Source organism: Lissotriton helveticus, chromosome 2_2, assembly GCF_964261635.1.
Source record: "Lissotriton helveticus chromosome 2_2, aLisHel1.1, whole genome shotgun sequence".
NCBI lineage: Eukaryota > Metazoa > Chordata > Amphibia > Caudata > Salamandridae > Lissotriton > Lissotriton helveticus.
Window position 1 is genome coordinate 29,408,517 of NC_136060.1, and position 18,304 is coordinate 29,426,820.

Genomic DNA, 18,304 nt, shown 5'->3' on the forward strand with positions numbered 1-18,304 from the left:
CTGTTCGATATTGGTTCATGAGGTATTCGCTGCCTGCAAACAACGTAGAATAGAAATATTCTGTCTAGTCTTTGCACGCAGTGATAAGGTAGGTAGTGCTGACTTTTGGCCCCATTGTAATCCGTCATGCCTATCTTCTCCTCATTGATTGGTAATTGGTTCAACCCGGACCGTTTATTAGAGGTGGACCATCTAGCTCCGCTGGAAGGCACCCCTAATAAAGACATGTTCACAAAGTATGGATTAGTTACCATAGCCTATAGTAAGCTGTGGCACAAGTATACCAAAGAAAATCAAGAGAAACAGTGGCCACTGATAGGATCCTTCGATCTTGATAAAATAGAAACGTTAGAAATAGCCCTTTGTAGTAGTAAGACAACGCCTATTATGCTCGACAGTCTCGGTATGTGGCGCAAAGAAGCAATGCAACGAAAGAAAAGAGACGAAGTCAGAGTAGGTAAAGAAACGCGACAGACAACCTTCCAAGCATCTGGTAGGCAAAAGGAAGGGATAGCGGCAACACGGTTCCAAGGAGTAAACGCAGGAAGGGAACGGTGTAAAGGGATATACCGACAGGACAACCCCAAGATACAACGACCCGAAAGTAATCCCCCGACACTACGCGCAGGACGACCAGACTTAGGGCAAAACCAATTGCTTTTTGTAAATATTCCGGGCACTGGAAAGCCCAATGCCCGACTCTACTGAACACGGGTAAGAGCAGAGGGCCGACAGAAATAACAGGCCGGCAGAAAGGGAAAAGGCGTGAGACAAAGATGAATCAGACTGACACGGACAGGCCGGAGAGAACCACCACGTTTGATTACGCCCGATGGCACAGATTTCGCCAGACCGATTTCAGCGACATGTTTGAGTCCTCATAGATCGAACAACGCTAAGACGGGAAACCCAGTCTAGCTCTAAGTTACCCGGTGACGAACCCCGTACTACCGCTACTGTTCCCGAACACAAAAGCCACCCTTTCGGATAACATACAGAAACAATACACAGAGTAGTCTCGGACAGATTAGTATACATTCCATTAATGAACTCAAACTCCGAGTGCAATGGGACTGATTACTCTCTGTTGCCCCCCCCACTCTGTAAAAAAAAAAAAAAAAAGCAATTACAGGCCTGCATAGACAACCCCCCATTACCCAGACATGCCTGTCCAAACAAAATACCTACCCCCACTCCGGAAGTTCCCGAAATGCAGCAGGTCACCGGTCACGCCCATCCGGAAGGTGAAACACACAGCACGTGCGGGGCGGGGCCTACTGACAGCCATCGATCGAAAAGGTCGCCAGTGGGATGTCCAGGAGGCACCACGGGCCCGGCATGTAATGGCCTTCCCATCCTCTTCTTCCTAGGACGGCGTCCCCCGGGCCACGAGTAGGGAGGGGGCGGATGCAGATGACCCCCTCCCTCGTATCTCCTGGTCCGGCCATCACAAATACCTCCGCTGAAGAATTGGTGCAGGGTGGGCTGGGAGGGAGAGGCGGCGCGAACGAGCCTCTCCCACCTCCCCGGGTAGGAGGTTTCCCAGCCCCGGCCCGGCGCCGAAATCCTCCAGCCGGGCGACGAACATACTTTCGCAGCACAGGACATAGAATGGCCAGCGACCATACTTCCGCAGCACAGGACATAGAATGGCCAGCAACCATACTTGCGCAGCACAGGACATAGAGTGGCCAGCAACCATACTTGCGCAGCACAAGACATACAATGGCCCTCAAGTGTACTTGTGGAGCACGGGATGTGGGGTGGCCATCATGTATACCCGTGAAAAGGGGCGGCGGGAGAGGGAGGCGGCGCGAACGAGTCTCCCTCGCCTCCCCAGGTGGAGGCGCCACAGCTGCACCCTAGCGCCCCGAGCCGAATGTCCTGCTCCTACGCCACGGTGTTCCATTTTTTCGCCCCAAGAAGTCTCTTCCACTCTTGCAGACACGACGAAGGGCGGCTGCTGCGGGGTCTCAAAATGGCGTCTGGGCCCCCTGGAAGGCGGGTCTAGGCCGCTAGAGTAACTTTGACCAGTAATGTAACTCGGACGCTTGCCCACCGGGGCACAAGCCCCCACCTCCGACAGCATCCCCACAGCCTTGAAGATTCTACAAAAGTCCCAGGAGCCCTCGGCCCCTGCAGGCTTCCGGTGAGGAACAACTGCCTTGATCGCTAACGAAATGACCACGACATAGCCACAAGATGGTGGTGCTCTCATGTCAGCGCCAGCTTCAATCTGAACCATCCAGAAACATTGTGGGCTAACAAATTCGAGCGAGTTCCGGCTGAACCTCAACGTAACCCGGTAGGGGAGATTTTGCCCCCCCTTTTTTGATTGACGGTCCGCATTACCTGCCCCTTCTGTTAGCACAAGTCTTTTTGAACTGCCGAAAGGGACTCTGGTCCAACCGCCGGTTGTGGGAAACATTTTGTCCCTGATGCTACTTCCGGACTAACCCGGCCTCGCCCAAAATGGCGCCGGTGTCAATAGGAACTTACGAACACCTCGTGGTGTTTTTAGCTAATAAGACTTGATGTTCTGAGATATGTATATGATCCTTTGTACACTTAAAGAAAAAGAGGGAGGGTTCACTTGACGAACATTTAAAAGGATCCCGTTAAAATGTTGGTTTCAATGTACGATTTATTATGATATTGTTGTAACTGATACATAACATCGCTTATGACACACGCCCACGGTATGCATCTAGGAAATTTGATTGCAACTAGTCTGACTGTGCTTCCAATTATGAAATGAATGCCCCTTGATCCCTCAACTATTGATAGACGTTTTTAGTTTCCTGCAAATGACTAAATAAACCCTTTTAAAATGTTTTTAATGCTGCAAAATAGCCCCCCCCCTACTGTACGCGCTTCAGCCATCGCCGTGTCCGGCCAAATACGATTGCACTCTCATATCTACATGCTGAACGATTGTGCAAATAAAGGTTTTCCAAACTATGAACAGGTATTGCATGCTTTTGTAAAATGTGGGATCAGCGGGAGAGTTTTTCTGTGCGCTCTGCTTTGTTCTCTTTTTAAGGTTATTAGAAGATGGTTGCTCAGCCCCGGATTGAGGATCGAATCTAAGGCACGATACTCTGCCTCCAAATATGCGACTGGCTCAGGAACTAACGCATGGAGAAGGACCTCGACTTCTGAGGACGGGTAAAGTGAAGCGGTGTAAATGATAGAATGTTATAAAGGTATGGTACTCAAGGGAACAGGGTTGGCCGAAGAGCTGATATGCCTTAGGACATCACAGCGTTGAGAAAAAAATTTTTTTAAGGACCCCGATAGCTAGATACATCTACAAACTAGATACCTCGCACTAAGCGCCTCTGATTTTTAACATTTCCCTACACACGGCCTATAATGCCACACTCGGACCGTCTCCCTCGTGAACAACCTATCGCTCGCCATCCTTGCAACACTGCCCGCCCCCCCCCTGACTTCAGAAACCAAGACCCCAGGGATTATATCCCGAGGAGATAAGACGAGTATGTGGTAAGTAAAGGACTTTCGTGCCCGTGCATTTGATATGCTCGAATGTTGTTCCCCCTCCCTTCCCCTCCCTTCCCCTCTTTTCCTCCCTCTACAGGTTACAATGGAATCACGACTGAGGTATGGAGAAGATCTGAAACTTCGCCATGTCTGATACATGAAGCGGACTAACGCTGCAAGGTGGCACCTAAGGACACCCACAAACTACTCTTGTAACGAAAGAGCCAATAAGTTGTATGATATGATGAAACACGATCACCCCTAATCCGTGTTGCGTGAATGAGCACATGTCACGTATGTCTGAAACTATGAGAAAATGTTTTTATGCGACTGAAGCATTGACTTAACTAGTCAAAGGACCGAGAGTGCGAGAAGTGCGACACAATGATGCCTTTTACTCAATGCATGTCCCTTTGTACCCGGCCTAATGCTCGTCCGTCCCAAACTGCATGCTTTCGAAATTCTAACACAGACCCGTAATATCTCATGTTGTGTAATGCGCTGAATAGCCTATCTTAATACACGGCCACTCCCCATGTCGCACGTGTACTATTTAGCCTATTGTTGCACATCCGTCTCTCTCTCTCTCTCTCTCCTCCACACTCTCACTCTTCCTAACGACTGACACCTAATTGGCAAACCACCACCCCTGGTGCACCACCCAATTGGCTCCAAATACCGCAAGTATTTGCACAAATTTGTCTTAAATAAAATCACCTTGATGCCATGTTACTACCTCTCCTTTCTGCTAAATATTGATGAAACCTAGAATTGGCCAAAAAGGAAAGGACAGGTAAGACGACGGAGGTTCCCTAATCTGACCCGTAATAAGGGAACTACATGTCAGTGGCTTCTATGATAAAAATGCCTCAGGTAACGCGACCTTCCCCGTCCCGAATTGTCTCAATACCCAAACAGTAAAAGTGATCGAAGCATCCCCGTCTTCCCAGAACGCCCCCAGTTTTTGTATCAGCTGCCCCGGACGAGAGTTTGAAAAAAATGTCCCTCACCCCCGGTTGTAAGAGATGGGTCGACTTACAACTAACACAGGCCAGCAGTTGTTCCTAGAAATGATTTGCTGATGAGCAAGCTACAGAGTTTAGAATTCGAGAAATGTCACTGAACGCTTACCAACTGAACTGTGGCCTCCTGCTAGATAACGCCCTCATGACACAAAGCAAGACGATAGTCCCTCACCCCAGTTTGCTATGTTCCTAGTTGTTTTCCATAAGACCCCGGTCACCCCAAGGTTGAGTCGAATAGTTATCACAAGTCCCCCCCGGTTTTTAATGAAGTAGTCAGGTTGTAAGAGACTATGTAGAAATTAGAATGATGTTTGCGAAGTTAAGATTAGACCGAAATGAAGAAATTGTTGCAGTAAACCCTGTTGAAAGTAAAATGTTTAGCTGAAAGATAGGATGCATTGATATAATGGAAAATTGTTTAGCCTATGTTCATTCCTCAGAAAGATGCCTATCAGACCATGGTGATAGCACGTTGCACTCTTTCGTAAAATACAAAGCCCTGGAGAACGGTATAGCTTCGTAAGGCTCGTACTAGGAAAGTGGGTCTCTGCCAGAAGAACTGACGTGACTGTAATAAACAAATGCAATGAATAGGTATCAGATCTCGTACCACGACAATGAATGTAATACCAACAAACACCAAAGAAATAGTTACGAAGGAAAGTTATAGGAAATCCAGCAAACCCATCATCAATTATTTATATGTTGGTTGTAAACCCCAATGTAACGGATGTTTCCCAGTTGCTTGGAGTTGGGAGAGAAATAGACTTATGTGATTACCTTCCTCTGCCAATTCTCTAAAGACTGTCTTTTCAAACTCATTTAAGGGTACCACTGTCGGAGGAGAGAGAGACCGGATGTGGGAGCACGCGGCCTGACTGCAGATCGTGGAACATCTGCGACATTGGCCAAGGCGAGACCGCAACAGTAAGGAGTCGCAGGACGAGGCACTGTTTCCGACAAAATGAAAGGAAAGGGCTGACCTGATGCCCCTGCTCGATGATCAACATGTGCCGAAAAGTCCCCGCCCTCTGAACTCGGTCATGGGCCCGCCTACCTGAAATTTTCCGTCCCCCTGGTCTGTTCCCGATCTGGCCCTGCTCCATCCCCTTTTCCTCCGACCTACCCTAAGGACTACTCACACACCCCCTTCTTCCACCTGAACTCTTTGACAATCGACTCGAAAAAGAAAAAACTGCGGTCAGATAGAATAGGGTTTTGTTGCAAACTAAAATGAAACTTGGGTGCCCCGTCTAAGGCACCCATGAAAGAATAGTTAGGACACAGGGCGAAAAAGGACCTTTTTGACCAGGAAAGCGAGGAAAAGGTCATGCCCTGCAACGCAGGACCTAGAATAGAGCTGGACACATAGCTCCACCGCCGGTGCTCAACAGTGCCAACAGAAGACGACAAAGAATGCTGAGAACTCACTAATAATGGTCCACGACAATAAGACTTCCCCTTCGAACAGTGACACCCCTGATTATCGTTTTTACTACGTCTCATTTCTCTCCCAGCCACCATTGTATTGATTATGCTCCAACCGAATACGAAATGAACTTACATATGTAATAACCTATCAGTTCATATTCCGAATGACTATAAGCATCTATGAAATTTACCCGACGCTCTCACTACAGAATCGTTTTTGTCCGATATTGCATTACTATGACTTTCCTGCAATGAGCTTAACGATGGGTCCGCCTCCTAAGATGAAAGATTTTAAATGTAATGTTTACAGCTCCTTCACCTGGGTTCCTACTTCTTTACTTATGACCGCCACAGTAGACATGGATAGGAAATAGGCCAGCAAGATGTCTTGGGAATGTTAAAGGGAGGACTGTGGAAAATTAGTACGGTTTGGTAAACATTATCTGCGCCATCTTGCCTTTTCCCCTGATGCCACACTTTTTGTCGTGCGCACCCGCCATTTTAGGTGCCTCGATCAGAACCACCCTCTGCACGCCACTGACCCCCAGCACAGCTCTTCGCCCTCACAAGCCCCCCCCCACGCACTGGCCACCCCCGCTCTCACATGCCCTGGGTCATAAACCCCTCTTCAGCGCAGCTCTGCCTCGGAATCCCATCTTGTTCCCAGCGCGACACCTCCCTTCATTCCTTTCATGGTCCCAGGCCCTTCGATACAAACCCCCTTTTCCTGTGTGCCCGTTTGTCTTCCTCGTTCCCAGGCCGCCACCTGGCCCTGCGGATACCGTTTATTGCCCCCCCCCCGTACAGTAGGAAGCTTCCCCATTAAAGGACCCTCGAATTGATCAAAGCCCCTCCCTATGAGATCCGATCAACCCCACACATCCCGTGAATCGGCGGAATATCCAGCTGCGCGATAATCATCACCTGTTGTGACCGGGGTGGGGACTTCAACTGTAAATGTGTGTGGGAACGGGCCTGAAGGGGAGATTCCGAGGATGTCCTTTCATACTTCAAAGCATTGCAAGAATGTGTTACCTGCAATAAAGATCATAAACCTGTGTATAAGAGGCCAGGCCTCAGAGATGCGGTTAGAGCACCTCGTGACGATACTTGCTGTCTGAACTGATGTGTTCTCCTCCGGAGAAAATAAACCCTTGTTTCCTGCCTTCCAGTCTCCAGCGCCTGCCTCTTCATTGATTAATATTTTGTGGGTTCAAGAGGCGACACCGCCGGGCAATACTTAAGGATCTTTGTTTATTGGTTGTCCCTGGCCCTTTTTTTACATAATGAGCGCGCTCTCATCTTTTCCATCCAAATCTAATATATGAGAAGAAATCATACATCAAAAATATGCAAAATAATCAAAAAGAAAGCCAAGTAACCAAAAGCAATACGATTCAGTGCATAGAACATTGTTTCTAAATCTTCCACTACCTTTCTGCTGCATTGGAGCACTAACAAATGAAAAAGTAAATATACAGGGTACAAGAAGTGGAAAGTATGTCACTAATGAGGTAGATTCTTCTATTATTTTCCACAGCACACACTGTGGCTAAAGAATTTCAATAGTGATGAGCCTGGGTTTGCTCATTACCAAGTTCGTCACCCTGTTGCAGGAAGCTAAGGACTGGATCTTACAGTGGTCAGTGCGACTTCCGTACTCACTGGAGATGCGTCCTGCATGTGCAGGGGTCGAAGAGCGGTGCATTCCCCATTGGTATGCGTTCGGTATGTGTTTGGTGGTGGGGTGCAGTCTTAAAGAGCCGAACTTGTTTCTACTTGTGGCAAAGTTAGTAGAGAGTAGCAGAGAATGAGACACCTGGAAATTGAGGGTCCTCATCTCGAGTCTGATTGAACATGTAAGTATTTGGTTGATCTGAACCTTTGCTCTCTTGGCGAGGTGCCCTTACTTCTCAAGTAGGGGGAATGTTTTTAGGTCTCGCGTTTGCGAGAGATTAAGCTATCGGCATTGTAAATGACAATGCCATTTATTTATCGGTTTTCAAAACCAACACACAAATAAAATGTTGTCATTTACAATGCCAATAGCTCTAACTTTTGCAAAGGCGAGACCGTTGCATTGTAAATGCTTGTTGTACAGAGTCAGCAGTGTCATAGAGAATATGAAGCAAAGCCATGCCAGGTTTTGTGTACAACATAATGTTCTGTGCTCGACTCTGAACTCGAGTCATAGCCAGAGGAATGAGAGAAGTGCTAGGGTGGAGTGAGTGGGCCATTGCAGCACTAACCGAAGATGGGATACATAGTTCTGCATCCTTAGTAAGAGATGAGTGCCCGAGCACGGAGCCCTCTGTAGACGCCATTACAGGATGCAAATGCGAGAATTAACCCCTTCGGCGCTCATGACGAGCTCAGCTCGTCATGAGCGTAACGTGCCCTACGCTGACGAGCTAAGCTCGTCATGTAACGCGGGTTTTTTAAAATCGCAGCGCGAAAACCGCTAGCGCGCATGCGGTTAAGGCAATCTGGAATAGCATCAACAGAAACGGATCAAAAAAGATGCACGCACGTGAAAGAATGACAATTTGGCTACATTGTTAATATGGATGGTGTTGGAGGGGTGATGGTGGCAAAGGACACCCAGGTGGCATGTGCACCTTGCTTGGAGGAGACGAAAAAGCCATTATGGAAGGGCAGATGAGTGGGCGCACTAGACTCAAGCTGAAAGATCTTTGTTTAAGAAGCATTTAGGGGCAAGCCAGCTGTCCTACAGTCATCGCAGAACATGGTAAGAGTCAGTCCTGGGCCTATGGTTAATTTCAGCCTCATCTGTGATTCAGATGACAGTTGCTTGTCAGAAAGCAAATCACGATTTCATTTTTATAAAGCGCATCAATTACCCGAAGGAATCAAGACGCTGTAGCTGAACAGCCACAATTGAGGCGTGTCTATAGACCCACCATATTAAATAATGTGGGGGCTGCCTACATAGTTAGAGCCAGGCTTTAAGTGTCTTTCTAAAAGGCAACAGCTCTGTGATTGCCGCAAGGCTCTGCAGAAGAGCGTTCCAGAGGCTGCCTGTGGCCAACGAGAAGGCTCTGCCTTACCAGTTCTTCTTTCGGGTCTTTGGTATAGAGACCAAATTACGGTGTGCCCAGCAAAAGTTTCTTGCTGGAGTGTACCGATGAAACATCTCTTTAATCCCAGCAGGGTTAGGGAGATAAAGGGCCTTGTGCACAGAACAAATGGCTTTAAACATAATGCGTTTTATGACGGGGAGCCAATGTAGATCACACAGCCCAATAGTAGCTGATTGGCGGCTCGGATTATCAAGGATCACTCTGGCAAGTGCATTCTGTGCCACCTGCAGTTTATGAGGCAATGATTAATCAGAGTACAGATTAAAGTATATTAATTATATCATCACAAGGAGCTCTCTTTATTCAAGAGGGGGCGCCCCACAGTTTTGAGCCTTTACAACAAATCAATCACATTTCACTCAGGACCCCACAGCATACATTGAATTCCAAAAACAAAAGTTCAAAGACACTCAAGCTGCAGCCACATATCAATAAACACATGCCCTATTTTAGAATGGGGAGGACAATGTTGATGAGAGTCAAGTCAAACATGGAATTTGGCAACAAAGTCCGAGTGCAGTATTATTGTTGGCAAGACTTAACCAACGCCTTCAAAAATTATTAGAACTCGGACAAAAAATGTTTTTACATTTATTTTGTTGGTGCAATAATAGCGAAAGTGTGCAGTAAGTGATTTCTACGACTTTGGTGATAGCTCACAAAACACCACTAAAGACACTAGAGTAGATTTTTTTTCAGATCACAAAAGCATGCATGCACTACTTACTTACTGCCAGATGCAACCTTACAAAAAGTGTTTATACAAATAGACTTTATGAGTGAGCAAACTAGATAAACCTGACACGGTTTAACAGCCAGTTCTTCACTTGACGTTGCAAAATGTTGCGTGGCTCCCAGCTGGACTTTGTACTTACCTCAAGTAATGCGCCTTTATAGCAGAAAATGGCACATATTTTCTTTTAATGTTGTGGGACAGGGGGCAATATTAACTTGTGGTACTACTGGGTGAGACATTAAAAAAATTAAATAGTAAAAAAAAAATACAGAAGCAGGGCACTTGTTTTTTTGTAAACCGGTATGCTTATCCACTTTCTTGCATTTGTGGAAGTCCCATCACTTGGGTTTTTCATTCTAAAAAGATATGCATGGACAATGTATTTTCTTCACATCAATGCAAAAGCTGTCTACACAACTATCTGATCAGAATGCTCAAATGTTTACAAGCATGAGCTCACGAGCCAGGGTGTAAGAGGAGGCGGCAGACGGAGAATGTTTGGATTAATGCAAGAAGAAGAGGGTGTGTGGCAAAGATGTTGCAGGTAGCAATTGGGTGCTGCTACTTCATGGATATCCATTAGGCGCCGACAGGAACTCTATACGGGTTTTCAGTTTCTGGGGAGTAATGAGGCACTGCACCTCACAGTTCCACTCTAGTGTTTTGAAAAGTGTCGCTCTCTGGTACCAAGTGCACGCAGAAGGATGTGGCGTCCGTACTGCGGGCAGTTTACTTGTGCTTCATCACTCCTTACTCCCTCCAATCACTGACAATGCGGCAACGGTTAGCGCATACACAAAAGGATAGGATACAGGTCATGGAGAAACAGGGAACATTACCTCAATGTGTTTTAAAACGTAAGGATTCGAACAGCTCAGAATTTAAGAGATTTATATGCTGTTTACTCATTATTGGCTCCTCAAATAGCTTGTATCACTGGAATCTAGATATACCTGGCTGAGGAGCCCCTATTAGGGTGAAACTAGTCCCAGGATGCTTGTATTCTGGTTCAGGGAGAACCTGGCTTGGCAGTTCAGATTGGATGGTTCCCATGAGGATCAAGGTCAAGGCTGATTTGTATATGGCTGGGTCCAAACTGAGGTGGCATGGTGGGCGAATAAAGATGGATTGGGATGCAGCCCAAGCGATTGCCAGTGGCTAAGATTAATTCAAGCATTGCATCCATTATCTTGTTGATACGATACAGCCAAGGCACTGCTTTGCGATGAGGCACAAAATATTGTTAGATCTGTGAAACCATCATTACAAATCAGGCGCTTGGAGTTCTATTGAGAAAATAACGTATCTGCTGCCGAGTAGAAATAACGATCAAGTGTTTTGTGGCATTCTCTGAAATGGCATCTGTTACCTTCGAAAATATCATATAAACCTAGACCTTAGTTAGACTGTAGTTCCATTAGACTAAAAAAAACGATGGGGCGGGTGGTCACAGTGACAGCTTGATGTGTTACGGATCTATTAGTGTTTGAAATACAAATTTCACCACTGATCTCTGGGAGGAAGGCAAAATACAATTGACTTGACGAGAAATGCTGAGACACCTAAAATGTTTAATTCTTAACCTCTCCATGAACATATTTTTTTCATAATATTAGGTGTATACATTTTTCATCTTAACTCTGCAAAATATTTCTACTTACGCAAATAACACTTTTAACTCATTATTAGTTTTTGTTGTTTAGTGAGGAAATGAAAAAGTTTATACAGAGATGCAGCATTTTCAAAGAGAACCAGGGATGTTGAATTCCTATAGCCTGACACCCAAGACATATTGTTTGGAGTCAAGAGCAACACCTTTCCATGTGTATTTTGTCCTTGGGACAAGTAGGCCCAACCCCCTACATCACAAACCATTTGACTGCCAGTTTATAGTACCACATTATTGATCAGGGAAAGGCATTGCCTGCAGTTAAGGTAATATCTGTGTCCATGTGTTAATGTTGTTCAAATGTGTACTTATGATTCATTAATGCAAAACCTTTATTATTAGGGTGAGCAATAGTGTACATGTTGCAAGCTCAGACTGTACTACTGACAGTGGTTCCAGAATAAAAATGTTTACACACGTTTTCAATGTTTATCAATATGAGGCTATGCATACTGCTCTCAGAATGTTCTCTGGTTCAATGCAAACATATGCAGAAGCTTGAAAGCAAGATGGATTATTCTTTGCTTTCAAAATAAAATGTTCACAAAAAAATGCAAAAACATTTTAGGTACCGTTTTTCTGCAGCATCATTTAGTAAAATGGGTTGATGTATGCTAGTATTTCCCAAAAATATTTATAATGGAAAATGTGTGTAACCAGTTTTAATAAGATTATGGGAAAACATAAAAATAAACAAGCATTGGTAAAGCCAATAGGTCAGAAATTGTTGGTCAGCCTTTTGGTTTTGTCAAGGCGTGACTTGTTTTGGCATGTTTTTCGTAAAAATTATTGGTGCGAGAGATACCGGGTCTTCATCATTATAACAAACATTGGCAAAAGCAAAAATTGTTTAGTCTCAAAAAGCACACATTGCCATAGTAGTTCCTGGCACTGAACAAAACGACTGTGTCGATAATGCTCCTTGTGAAATAACAGAATGCTGTCACTCACAGTGAAGCAAGCCGATAGACAGAGAGAGACAGAAATGTAATAAACATAAAAGCTCATGGTTCACGCCAGTCCTAATTAGGTGCCTAATTATTAAGTAAAGTCTGAAAAGTGCACTCATCTCCTTGCATTAAGTGCAGGTATATGACTTTTGTGAATTCACAAGACTTTACAGCACTAGGCCGGTTAATAGTACTCATAGAAAATATTTGTGAACTGCATTTTAACATAAGCAAATATGCAGGTGTAGATTTGCTCATGCGAAACTGAGTGTTTGCAAGTTTACTTTCCCTCCAACCACTTTTTTCCCCAACCGTGGAAGAAATGTTATGTCTGCCATTGTCAGGAGTAAATTTCCAACATTTCTCAGTATGGGAAAAGACTAGAGAAGAGTTTGTGAAAACCCTTCAAACATGCATGTTAGTAGGTTTGCACAGACTCAAAAGGGAATTACAACCCTGGAACTGTTGCTTACCTTCAGCGCGAGTATGTAGATCTGCGGAAACGTGGCAACATAAGGGAATTGCTAGTATTCAAACCCTACTATAGAAGGAGCCCTGGCATAATCAGAGAGTCTATTTCAGAGCTCCTATATAATGAGATTGCGGACATAATTTGTCACCGCATTACATGGCACAAAACGGAAAAGCGGATTTTGTTAAAGGACAAGTAGATTGATGAAGCAACCTGCCCCATGGACCAGTAGATATTTTATTAAATTCCACACCCCTGGAGAACTTCACCTTTTTAACTGACTTTTGCTCTTCCAATTAAGGATTTTTACGCTAAATGTTTTCTTTTCGTTAATACAGATGTTTCAATTTCTACATCAACCATTGTTAAAAATCTGAAAGATTTGATATTTAGAAAGTTAGAGATGTAGTTTTATAGGTGGAAAAGTAGCCAAGAATGAGAAAGACCCAAATGAACTTAGAAACGGTACAACATAGTTTCAAAGTTAACACTGCTGTCTATGGACTATTGTATTCCTGTGAAGAGTGATCCTGTTCCTAGGAGAGCATTAAAAGCTGATAGGCTGACTGGAGAAGAAGCAGCAGCAATATGTTGCAAAGCTTTAGAATGTGTTGTCTATAATAGTGTGTGTCCCTAGAGTAGCTTAAGCCACTTTCCAGACCATTTCTACCCTGCCTTATTCCACATTGCTCTGAGACTCTACTGAGTTTCTTGATACTCTCTTTAAGTAAAGTTCTGCCTTGATTGATGTTTTATTATTGAACTGCTTTATATGCCAAAGCTTTATACTTTAATATCTCTCTCTCTTGAACTGGGACTCTATGGGTTGTGACTGGCACCATTCTCTCTCAATTCCTAGAATAGGGATTTGTTTCCTTTCGGGAACGTGCTTTTCATTGAAATGTATTCACTGCTTATTAATAAGACCCTAATGACTAAAACTGATGGATTTGCTTGCGATCTAAAAAATCACATACTAAAAGATTTATTAAAAAAAACCTTTATCTCCTGCCAAACTCTCATTATTGTAGAACTTAGCATAGAATTTGTGATTCAAATGCATGTGATAAACTGCTTTATAAAACGGCATCAAAGATCCATTGCAATGATTTAAACGCGAGAATAAAAGCGAGAATAAACCCGAGAGATGATAAACCCAGAAACAAAAACAAAAAAGTGAGCCGATTCCTGCTCCAGCACACAGACACTATGATTTGGGTAAGAGTTTAAAACAATTCATAGTCAAAACGCCATGTATGCCATGTACCAAGAGAACTGACGGATAGTCTTCTTCCGAGGGCGCAGCACAAATACCATATAGATTAAATAATAAATAAATCTAGGACCGAAATTACTTTACTCGAGACTAGGAAAATGACAGTCCAAATCCCCCCAAAAAAACGTGATTCGAAAACGAAAGCATACTTTTACCTTCAGGTCGAAAGCAGTACAACAGACGATTACAGAACGACGGCAGTTAATATAATATCTATGCAATTGCAAGCACGTCTGCCTTGCACTTTGTACGGGTTACAATCATAGCGTTCAAAGCCAGGGTCACTCACCGCTCCCTTGCGCACCACGCCGGCCAGAGGTGGGGGTGAAGGAACGGGCGACAGATCCAGCCGGACAAAAGCAGTAGCAGTCAAGATGTATCCAACTCCTGCACAAACAAGTGACACGGCGTTCACCAGCACTACAGGGCGGGACCGAGGGAGCAGCACACCCCGAGAGGCCGGCCCTACAGGCGGAGCCTCGAACGAGAAGTGAATACTGACTGGGTGGTTTGGCTGCTGATTTTATCTGAGGGGGAAACGTCTACTATCAGCGCCTATCTCACAAGAGCCACCGGTATGTTTTTAGGTGCCTGACAACTTACGACTGACTGACAAGGAACTGCCACTGAATGAAGGCGGGGAATAATCAACATGCAATGGGATTTTTTTTTTTTAGGTTGTAGCACGTGCAAAGTTTGAAACATCACAGAGACAATAAACGAAATCGGACCAATTGCAAACCACTGTGCTGTCTCCAAGTCCCTACAAGCAAAGGAATGGTTGACAAGAACTTCTCTAGCCAATCCACTGTAACGAGGTCTGCCAGCCAATCAGGACTATCGCGCTTTTTCAACCACAAATAACATATGGTTTAGCTTACTTGATTGGTTGCGAGTACCTTGTGACGCAAAGGCTCGTCTTTTGTCACTGTAAAGTGGAAGAAATAAGCGTAAGTGGCAGAACAGCAAAGTTTTGTGATGTGTGTATGGATTTATAATTGCTGTATTTTGGTCTGTGTTCTTATATAAATAATGATTCCTGTCTGTGACATTCAACGTGATATTGATACCGGCAACAAATGATCCCATCACACGTTTTCCCCGTGTTAGGTATGAGAAGCCAACACATTTCTAACCTGGCTTTTACTTACATTCTCGTGTTTTTAGTACTGCTTGTAAAATCCGAAAAATTATAATGAAACGTGTGAGACTGGTAAGCGAACGTAGGAACACTAGGCGAAATAGTGACACCTGGTATTGGAATAACTTTCCAATGTTGTACAGTGATCTCTGTCAACTTAACCACTTATGGCTTGTGAACGTTCTTCATATAATTTCTCATTATGAGCTGGGTTTTTGGCTTCGGTTCTGTTAACTGTAGGAGGGTCCCTCGTTATCTAAATGATGACACGAAGCCTCAAGTGTATTCAAGAAGGTTTATTACCTTCCGGTTCCTGCCTTCGCCTAGGAAGACTAGACCGTCACTACATATCTCCCCCCTTTCAAACATCAAACAAATTATGATAACCGGTACAAAATAGTCTTACTGGATGTTCATGATAAAGTTCTCGAACTTCTCGGGTATCCTCACAACACGTCCTGCTCGTGTTCTCATTCCCTCTACTTCCTTTCCACCTCTCGAGGTCCTCGGGGAGGTGTGTTGCTCTGGCCTGCCGCTCATCTCACTTACTGTACCATCCAGTCTATCCTTGTTCCTTCCTTCCTCTGGTCCTTTCACTGTGGTATCACTTCCCATTGCTCCTTCCTCGCTGACTCCACCATCCTCGTTCCATGCATCCTCTACTTGCTCTTCCTTTCTTCCAACATGCTCTTGTATACCTCACACAGGTATTACTGCTGATAGCGCGCTGCTGCTGGCGCTCTGTTATTTTTAAATTTCCCAGTTTTCTATTTGGGTTTATTTTATTTGTATTCTCCCTTGGTTTTAAACAGACCGGGCTGGGCTCTATCTCCCCCCTCCACTTACTGCACTTAAAGGAATCTGCACCACCGTTTGGTGGGTCCTGGGTCCGTGGGAGGTTTGGGGCTTCGTTTTTCAGCGCCTTCTTGCTTTGGGCTCTAGTCTAAACCGGCGGGCGCCATCTTGGAGCGTTCTTACGCTCGTTTTTCTTCCGGGGAGTGCCTATTTAAGGCGGACCCTTTGATGCCTGCATTCTCACACAGGTATTACTGCTGATAGCGCGCTGCTGCTGGCGCTCTGTTATTTTTAAATTTCCCAGTTTTCTATTTGGGTTTATTTTATTTGTATTCTCCCTTGGTTTTAAACAGACCGGGCTGGGCTCTATCTCCCCCCTCCACTTACTGCACTTAAAGGAATCTGCACCACCGTTTGGTGGGTCCTGGGTCCGTGGGAGGTTTGGGGCTTCGTTTTTCAGCGCCATCTTGCTTTGGGCTCTAGTCTAAACCGGCGGGCGCCATCTTGGAGCGTTCTTACGCTCGTTTTTCTTCCGGGGAGTGCCTATTTAAGGCGGACCCTTTGATGCCTGCATTCTCACACAGGTATTACTGCTGATAGCGCGCTGCTGCTGGCGCTCTGTTATTTTTAAATTTCCCAGTTTTCTATTTGGGTTTATTTTATTTGTATTCTCCCTTGGTTTTAAACAGACCGGGCTGGGCTCTATCTCCCCCCTCCACTTACTGCACTTAAAGGAATCTGCACCACCGTTTGGTGGGTCCTGGGTCCGTGGGAGGTTTGGGGCTTCGTTTTTCAGCGCCATCTTGCTTTGGGCTCTAGTCTAAACCGGCGGGCGCCATCTTGGAGCGTTCTTACGCTCATTTTTCTTCCGGAGAGTGCCTATTTAAAGTCGTCCCCCCCGCGCAGCGGGACGCGCAGTGGTGACGCCTGCGCTGTGCCGGAGTCGTGCCAGAGTCCTGCCCGCCTGCGCTCGACCGCGCTAAGGACGCGCGGGTCGTGGCCGGATTCTGCGTGTTTTTTAGCATGACTTATCGATATTCCAGTCATGCCCTCTGTCAGATCAGACGTAATCTGCCCATTTGCCCGCACTCGTCTCACCATCCTCTGAGTGGTCCCCATACCTGCCCATGTGGTTGGTGGGAACTTTCGGCACCAGTGATGGCCCCCAGTCAGGCATTATTACATCGGAGGAAGGAACTCCCTCCTCCTAATGCCATTAAAATCTGGCACCACAATGTTAGATCCCTCTCAAAACATCATCGAGATATTTTTGAGCTTATCTCGCTAGAAGGCCCTGATGTCTTCTTTATGACGGAGACCTGGCTAGGAGATGAAGATACGGCCATTATCAATCTGGCCCTCCCCCCGGGCTACGCAATCTATACATTGAACCGTAAGGGGAGAGGAGGAGGCATAGCTGTGGCCTTCAAAACTTGCTATGCCTGTATCTGGAAGCCCATGGACTTGGCTGGCGCCGAGTGCGCCCATTTTTCCATTAGCATTGGTCAGACCCAAACATTGTCGGGCCTCTTGATATACCGTCCCCCGGGAAATGATTGTGCTTTCAGGAAAGCTCTCCCTGAGCTGGTCAGCTCTCTGTCTTTGTTCTCCTCCAATATCACCATCATCGGCGATCTTAACATCCACTTCGATGCCACGGAGTTACCAATGGTCAGAGGTTTGCTTGACGATCTTGAAGCAGTACAACTGCTCCAACTGGTCCGTCATCCCACCCATGAGGGAGGTCATATTCTTGACCCGGTTTTTACAAATCTTCAACTGGCCGAGGTTTCTCCCCCCAGACCTATGGGTTGGAGCGACCACCACCTCATTGCGCTTTTTGTCACAATGGTAACACGTTCTACTGGGAAGCCCGATAAAACATCTTTCAGGCGACCCTGGAAAAAGCTCAAACTGGAGGACTTCCATCGTCTTTTGGCCATTACACCTCTGGTTCTTACGGATGACGTCGCAACGGGGCATAACGCCCTGTGCGACTGGATCGTTCAAGCGCTTGATGCACTAATCCCGGCCAGCTGGAGTAGAAATCGTTCTTCTCGGCCTACTCCCTGGTATTCGGAGGCACTTAGGAGGGCTAAAGCCATCTGCCGTCGAGCCGAAAGAGCATGGAGGAAGAACTACGACGGTGACCTGAAAGCACGCTACCTTGCTGAGGTAAAGGTATATCACAGAGCTGTCTGCCG

At 45.6% G+C, this 18,304-nt stretch overlaps 2 protein-coding genes across 4 annotated transcripts in view; one reads left to right on the plus strand and one right to left on the minus strand.

Moving 5' to 3' along the window:
- Positions 1 to 18,304, minus strand: part of CASP3 (caspase 3) — a 350,335-nt gene that overhangs the window by 251,302 nt on the left and 80,729 nt on the right. The window contains exon 1 of one of the 3 annotated variants that reach the window (XM_078678014.1): positions 14,454 to 14,728. The exons of 1 other annotated variant lie outside the window; for it this stretch is intronic. The gene's annotated coding sequence lies outside the window, so the exon portion shown is untranslated. Of the gene's footprint in view, positions 1 to 14,319; positions 14,414 to 14,453; positions 14,729 to 18,304 lie in introns of those variants that run through there. One more of the 3 variants, XM_078678015.1, reaches the window with a different exon arrangement.
- PRIMPOL (primase and DNA directed polymerase) overlaps positions 14,766 to 18,304 on the plus strand; it is a 390,575-nt gene continuing 387,036 nt past the window's right edge. The window contains exon 1 of the mRNA XM_078678013.1: positions 14,766 to 15,114. The gene's annotated coding sequence lies outside the window, so the exon portion shown is untranslated. The remainder of the gene's footprint in view (positions 15,115 to 18,304) is intronic.